Here is a 6,945-nt window from a genome sequence, read left to right as displayed (position 1 = left end):
TGACAAAAACTTTTGGGTGAAACTTGTTTACTTTTTTCATACTTTTATTACTTGTGGAAAAACTTTAAACACAATGTTAAATATGTATAAAGAATGGCATTGGGTTTGTACATTTTATTTTTGTTTACTGTTATTAATAAAAATAATAATGTTGTTCAATTAGCATGTTTTTTTGTTTTGCTTTGGTACTTTGGTACAATTTGGTACAATTTGGAAATTGGTATCGAGAACCATGGATTTTCTCTGGTATTGGTACCGAATACTGAAATTTTGGTACCGTGACAACACTAGCTTTGACTAACATTCTTAACTAGGGGTGCACTGATCAGGACTTTTGAGACCGAGCACAGAAAGCAGTATCTGCCGATCCGATCACAGATACCAATCATTTTAAAGCCTTCTTTTTATCATTTATAACTATGTATAGTGATACTCCAATCAGGATTTTTAGACATTTATTCAGGGCCTGAATTTCATTTTTGAAATTTGGGGAAATTCCCCTCTTAGGTGACTCTTGTGAGAGGGGAAGCAGCTTTCACACAGGAGTCCGCTACTGATCCGTGGCTGTTTACCACAAACATTCATCCATTATTTTAATTTCAAATCCAAACATTGTCACTGAAAATGCTTTTTCAGCATTGTGATTCTTTTTTTACACAGTACAGTAATACAATCTTTTACAGACATGTTTAAACACAATAAATAGAAGCAACACATTATTCAATGCTTTTTACTTTTGCATTTACTTAGGCCTATATATTAAGTTGCTTATTGCCTTGTTTATCTAAAAGTGCTCTTTCCCTTTAAACCTATCAAAAAAAGCCATGTGTTGACTGTGAAACACAGACTTTAATAATATGCATTTATGGTGTAATTACTACATTTTTGTGTCAATCCATGTTCATATTTACTGCAAAAAATGCGCCGTTACTTTAATTCAGCGCTTGCAGCGCAGCAAAAATAGACTCGGTGCGGAAACGATCTCTGCACTGATGCAGACGCACCGCTCGTGGAACACACTGCCGGACCGCAACCGTGTGCAGTGTGAACACTAAAAAAAAAAAAATACGCACCACATTCGCACTGCAAACGGAGTAATGTGAACCTGGCATTATTTGTGTTCGCTGCGAGTGTGCATGAGCGCATGGTCTCCAGGAGCGCTGAAAGGTAAAACACTGGCAAGAATTAAAAAGTAATGCAATTTATAAACTTTAGTGACGATGTGACACTGCCTCGATTGTGCAAGTGACAATTCCTGTGTCAACTGTGCAGCTCGCTTACAGACGCGATGTGGTGATTTGAAGACATTTGCGTATTTTGAGAGAGAGCGCGCGCGCGGTGATTCACTCACGCTGTTTGTGAAATGACGTCTCGCACAAGGTTTTCAAATTACTTTATAAGTTATTTAATTAGGAAATATGAAGGCGAGTATCTCACCTTCAGCATTATAATTATTGTACCCGCACCAGACAGAGACTGAGACGGTGCCGCTGCATGTCATGCCAAACCTCACGGCAGGTATGTCATCAGCTTGAGATCGTTTTTTTGAGATCGGTTATTTAGAGACCGCCTATCAATCATCCCTAAGCGATTATCGGCCGATAGTGATCGGCAACCGATCAATCGGAGCACCCCTATTCTTAACCAGTTATTCACAGTTTTGTATTTAATCAGTCATGCATTCTTAAATGCATTGGTTGTAGGGATGGGTACCGAGAATTGGTATTTTTTTGGACCGGTACGTATTTGGGTCGATACCGGACTACCGATAAGTTTCAAGACAAACGATACTGTTATCGATACTTGCGTTGTTTTATCTCTGAATACTTCAATGTTAATGGCGAATTAGAAGCTGCTGCTTGTAATTTTTCTTCACTGAATGATGTGGCCAACGTTTGCTCGACGTGCATGTGATATCCATGCGCATGTGCTGTGTTCTGACGATTTGTGCTACCCGCTCAGATTGTGCTACCTCCCATTAAAAAGATAGCGAAAAATGCTACCTATCAGATTGTGCTACCAGCATCTTATTCATGTGTTTTGAGGCTTTTTTTAATGTCCATACCTACCCCTACCCTAAACCTACCCGTCCACACCTACCCTTACCCTAAACTTACCCTTAAAACAATGCAAATATATTTTTGGTAGCACAATCTGATAGGTAGCATGTTTCGTCGGTACACCGGTTAAACGTTTCATTTGCGTGCTGTTCTGACGTGCGTTTATTCAGAGCGTGTACACCTGAAGCGTGCGTACACTAAAAGGCCAGTCAAACAGCACCTGATTACTTAGTAATCTTAGTTAGCGACTGATTGCGCTAATACTCTCAAAAACACACAAGGTTTACATATACACACAGTTAGTTAACTTATGTCTAAAGTGAAAGTAAACAGTTGAGAGAAAAACAGATGCGTGCAGCTCTTAAAGCAACAGTAGCCTACTAAACATGCTGCCGATTGTCATTAAAGGGATAGTTCACCCAAAAATTACAATTATGTAATTATTTACTCACTGTCATGTTGTACCAAACCTGTATTAATTTATTTCTTGTGCTGAACACAAAAGAAGATATTTTGAAGAATGTGGGTAACAGTTGCTGGTCCCCACTGACTTTAATAGTAGGAAAAATAAATATGGAAGTCACTGGGGACCAGCAACTGTTTGGTTTCCCACATTCTTCAAAATAACTTTTATGATCAACAGAAGAAAGAAACTCATTCAGGTTTAAAACAACTTGAGAGTGAGTAAATGATGACAATTTTTATTATTGGATGAACTGGGGCTGCACGATTAATCGAATGCGATTGTCATGCGCATTTTGTTAGTAAAGCCGGTTCTGTAATCAGCAGTAAATCATTATCACGTGCTTTCAGATGGAGCAGCATTTACTACACACAGCCGTAGTTCACTGACAAGTTACGAAAAAAAAAATCGCAGACGATGTTATTGCTCGATTATGAAATCGAAGAAATAGTTCGCGATAATGACAGCTGTTTGCATAGCTTCTCGGTGAACTAGAAATGTGTGTAATTTACTGTGTAGTAAATGCTGCTCCTTCTGAAAGCATTTGAAAATATCACATTTAATAACATATTTGACAGAACCGTGCTTCACTGAAAGATACGCATGACAATCACAGCTTCTGTTGAATCGCGATTTCGATTCCATTTCGATTTATCGTGCAGCCCTAGGATGAACTATTCCTTTAATGTTAATAAAATAAAACACAAAGAGAAAAATAACTCACTGCTCTTGACTGAAGAACTTTAATACAGTTGCTAAAATTCAGCAGTAATAAAATAACTTGAAATTTTCAACAACTTTTCACAACATGTCTTTTTGCACTAAATAGTATCGATAACAGTATCGATATCGATAAAATGTAAACGATACCATCCCTAATTGGTTGCATCAAAAAATTCCATCTGGTTACCACCATAATAGCACCAAACACCACAACAGGAAACAGTGTTCCTAGGCAAATTAAGTTAACATTTTAATGCGTTGTTTGAATACATTATTCAATTTCTTGCATAACAGCTATTCGTAAGTAAGAGGTGTTACTAAAAAGCTTGACGTGTAGCATTTAATAAAATTGTAATGCTAATAGTGTGTTGTGAACACTAACAAGAACAATTCATGGGATTTATGCAATTTTTGAAACTAAATTAAGCAATTCTCTTTAGTAATTAAATGTATAGTTATCCCAAAATGAAAATTCTATCATTTACTCACCAAGGTGATTATATTATGAAATAATTTTCAATTTGGGGTAAACTATAAAATTAATTCTTAAAGTTAAGGGTTCATTCAGATCCCTAACCCAGTATGAGCAGCAGCAGCATGCTTGTCTTAGCGAAAACCATTAATTAGCCTGCAAGGTCCATTCATTTTCATAGTGCTTTCATAGTACACAAATAATAGCTTGGTTCATTAATAATGAACACTACAGACCACTACACCAGCTTTTGTTCAGCTAAAGGAAATGTCCTTCTCTTTTCATAAAGCAGAGCTTATTGTGGTTTAAGAGGAGCAATCGTTCAAGGATTTGTATCATTGTTTGGCATCCTTCACTAGTGATTATGTTGTCATCATAAACAGCTTTTAATATTATAATATTAGTATGCATTTATAAAATCTGGATGTCTTCCAAACAAGGGGGCCCAAACCCTGTTGTACATAAGCAAAGTGGAAGATTAACACAAATAGCATTTCAGATTTCAGCTTGCCTTTCGAGCAGCCTACAGCAAAGCCTAAATAAATCATATCCCACGGTAATGCCTAATACTGGCCGGCCACCAATTACCACGCAGTCGTAATAGATTTAAATGACCCCAGCTGCACAGTCAGTCAACCCCTACCTTAAATGTTTCATGCCAAAACACTGAAATCAGTATACATTTACAGTCCTTTCACAATTACACAGCTTCACCTTTTTGGAAAATTCTTGACAAAGGACATCAGCCAACAATCTGCCAGTGAATGACCGTTCATTGCCAGAAATGTACTGTGACTGTGTAATATTGCAGTCTCTCTCATTACACAGGTGAGATCAGCAGAGTTAACTCTATAAAGCCTGACACGTGAAATAATGGTCAGAAATGTATTATTTATTAATTTTAATGGAAAGGTTCATTGAAGTGTTAAAAAAAAAAAGTTTTGGACATCAGGCTTTTATGACCCATATAGTATAATATTGTTAGAATATGTAGTTCATACTCAAACTCACCTCAATTTTATTCAGAGGCAAAAATATGCAATTTTGTGGAGATGCTGTTATTTATATTGCCAAAAAGTAAGATTCTGTTAGCTAGTTGTAATTTACATAAGTGAGATCTTGGTAACACTTTATTTTAAGGTGTCCTTGTTACACGTTACATGTATTTACTATTACAATAACAATAAATTATGCATAATTACATGCAAGTAACCCTAAGCCAAACCCTAACCATATAGTAAGTACATGTAGTTAATTAATATTACTCAGTACTTAAATGTACAATTACAGTGTAACAAGGACACCTTAAAATAAAGTATAGCCAAGATCTTTATTACAGTACAAAACAACATCTTTGTCAGCTGATATTTTAATGTTTATGACCAAAGCTCTGTAGTTTTATTTGTGAGGAGCAAAACACATTACATTACAATGATTATTGGGAGATATACAAATAAGTACCATTTAATACATTTTTCTAAAAATTAAATATGGATAATCAATCAAACCTAACAATATAAAAGTCCTTACATTTACTTTATAAAAAACAATAAAGACTTCACAGAAGAAAAGACACGTGTACCACAACCTGAAGATGGACATTTTTAGAATTACACTAAAGGCCTTTTACTTTCTAAAAATGTACTGAAACTACATTTCAGTAGTTGAACTATCAATGAGAGGGAAGAAGGCACGCAAAAGATAGTGTACAACAGGTTTTTCAGCAGAGCTTTGATCGTGTTGATAATTTAGAGGCCTTGCATGTGTCAAATATGGTACAGTCAGCTTTGTAAGGTTAAAGTACTCAAACTGTTCTCTGTTTTACATCACTAGACCAAAGGGATGATTACGTCTTGCATATTAACATCACATTCCAAACACAAATTACAAGACAGCAGCTCCAGGCCTAGTTTTACCTTTCAGGTTGTGTAACATGATTACAGTACACTAAGCTGAAGAAACGTGTTCCACACCTTACACATACCAGTGTGACATGAGATATATCCATCAGGCTACAACACTAAGCTTAAGGGAACTGAATCTGATCTTCTGAACTCTCTGCAATTGAGTATGAAAGACCTGATGAAGAATTAAACCTCTAAGTGAAGACTTTAAGGCTCCCAAGAAACCATCAAGCCGTTTGAACTCCAGAAAATTCAAGTCTTTTAATGTTCATAATGCTATTGGACAACAGGAATCCTGCAAACACAGACAAGCAGCAATGGATCAGTAATGTGATCACAACCTTTAATACTGAGAGCATCAAACCACAGCTACCAAGATGCTCGGTCTCATCAGAAGCAAATATGCTAAACCACATCCAGCTTCTCGTTCTGATGCAATTAACCAAGCTTATTCTGTAAACCAGAGTAGTTCAAGTCCACCGTCATGAAATATTCTCCTAGCACCAATGCTAACAAACCCACATGTGGAAAGACTGAGAGAAAAGCATCCATGTCTGGTGATGATCATGAACACATCATGTGAAAGCAGACCTGACATGCCCACGATCTGGCCCATAAGCTCCTTATGAGCTCCATACATCCATAGAGAGGAAGAGGATATAAATAATAGCTAGCTGGCTATACGTTCCTAACACAGACCATGATGATCAGATCCACTGGAACAAGGCCAATCCAGCATCGTGTGCCCCAACAGAGCATGCATACAGCTGTCAAATCCCATCCAGTTTAGCGGATGTTGTTTAACGCACGTTTATTGTGTCTTAACCAGCTGCTAACCGGCTAACCATGTTAGCATTCTAACGCACTATCACACAAAGCTTTGACTTACCGCTCGTTCCGGCGAACATTAAAACCACTTAAAACTCCGAAACGTTCCGGCGGCTGTAGATCCGAAGACGGCAGAGGTACGGCCCGGCTGAGTGTGAGTCCAGCCCTGTGTGTGTGTATGTGTGTGTGTGTATGTCTGATCAGTGTGTGTAAAGGCTGCTGGTGGAAGTGCGACTCTCAGCGCTTCTCGCTCTCTGCCCTGAAACCAGTGTGAACTGCACGCAAACATTAGATGAGTCACATTGTGACGGGCTGCACTGAACATTACCATCAGCAGGGGGCGCTATGTGGCCGTGACTTTTGCGCTTGTGTAGACTGACTACGCGTTGTTTTTAATTTCTTCATCGGAATGCAAATTATGGAGCCTCAAGTCCCCCCAGATGATAGTAAAAAATAGCTGGGGTCTCAAAAAGTGCGAAGCGATAACCATAGCGA

The 6,945-nt window shown here is 37.7% G+C and overlaps 1 protein-coding gene across 1 annotated transcript in view; it reads right to left on the bottom strand.

The window, feature by feature from the left end:
• Nucleotides 1–6,713, bottom strand: part of LOC107657578 (SNF-related serine/threonine-protein kinase-like) — a 56,642-nt gene extending 49,929 nt beyond the window's left edge. Inside the window, exon 1 of the mRNA XM_016445730.1 lies at nt 6,512–6,713. The gene's annotated coding sequence lies outside the window, so the exon portion shown is untranslated. The remainder of the gene's footprint in view (nt 1–6,511) is intronic.
• Nucleotides 6,714–6,945: the final 232 nt, after the last annotated feature.

The sequence above is a fragment of the Sinocyclocheilus anshuiensis genome, unplaced genomic scaffold, assembly GCF_001515605.1.
Source record: "Sinocyclocheilus anshuiensis isolate Anshui unplaced genomic scaffold, SAMN03320099.WGS_v1.1 scaffold251, whole genome shotgun sequence".
NCBI classification, from domain to species: domain Eukaryota; kingdom Metazoa; phylum Chordata; class Actinopteri; order Cypriniformes; family Cyprinidae; genus Sinocyclocheilus; species Sinocyclocheilus anshuiensis.
This window is presented reverse-complemented; position numbering and strand designations above follow the sequence as displayed.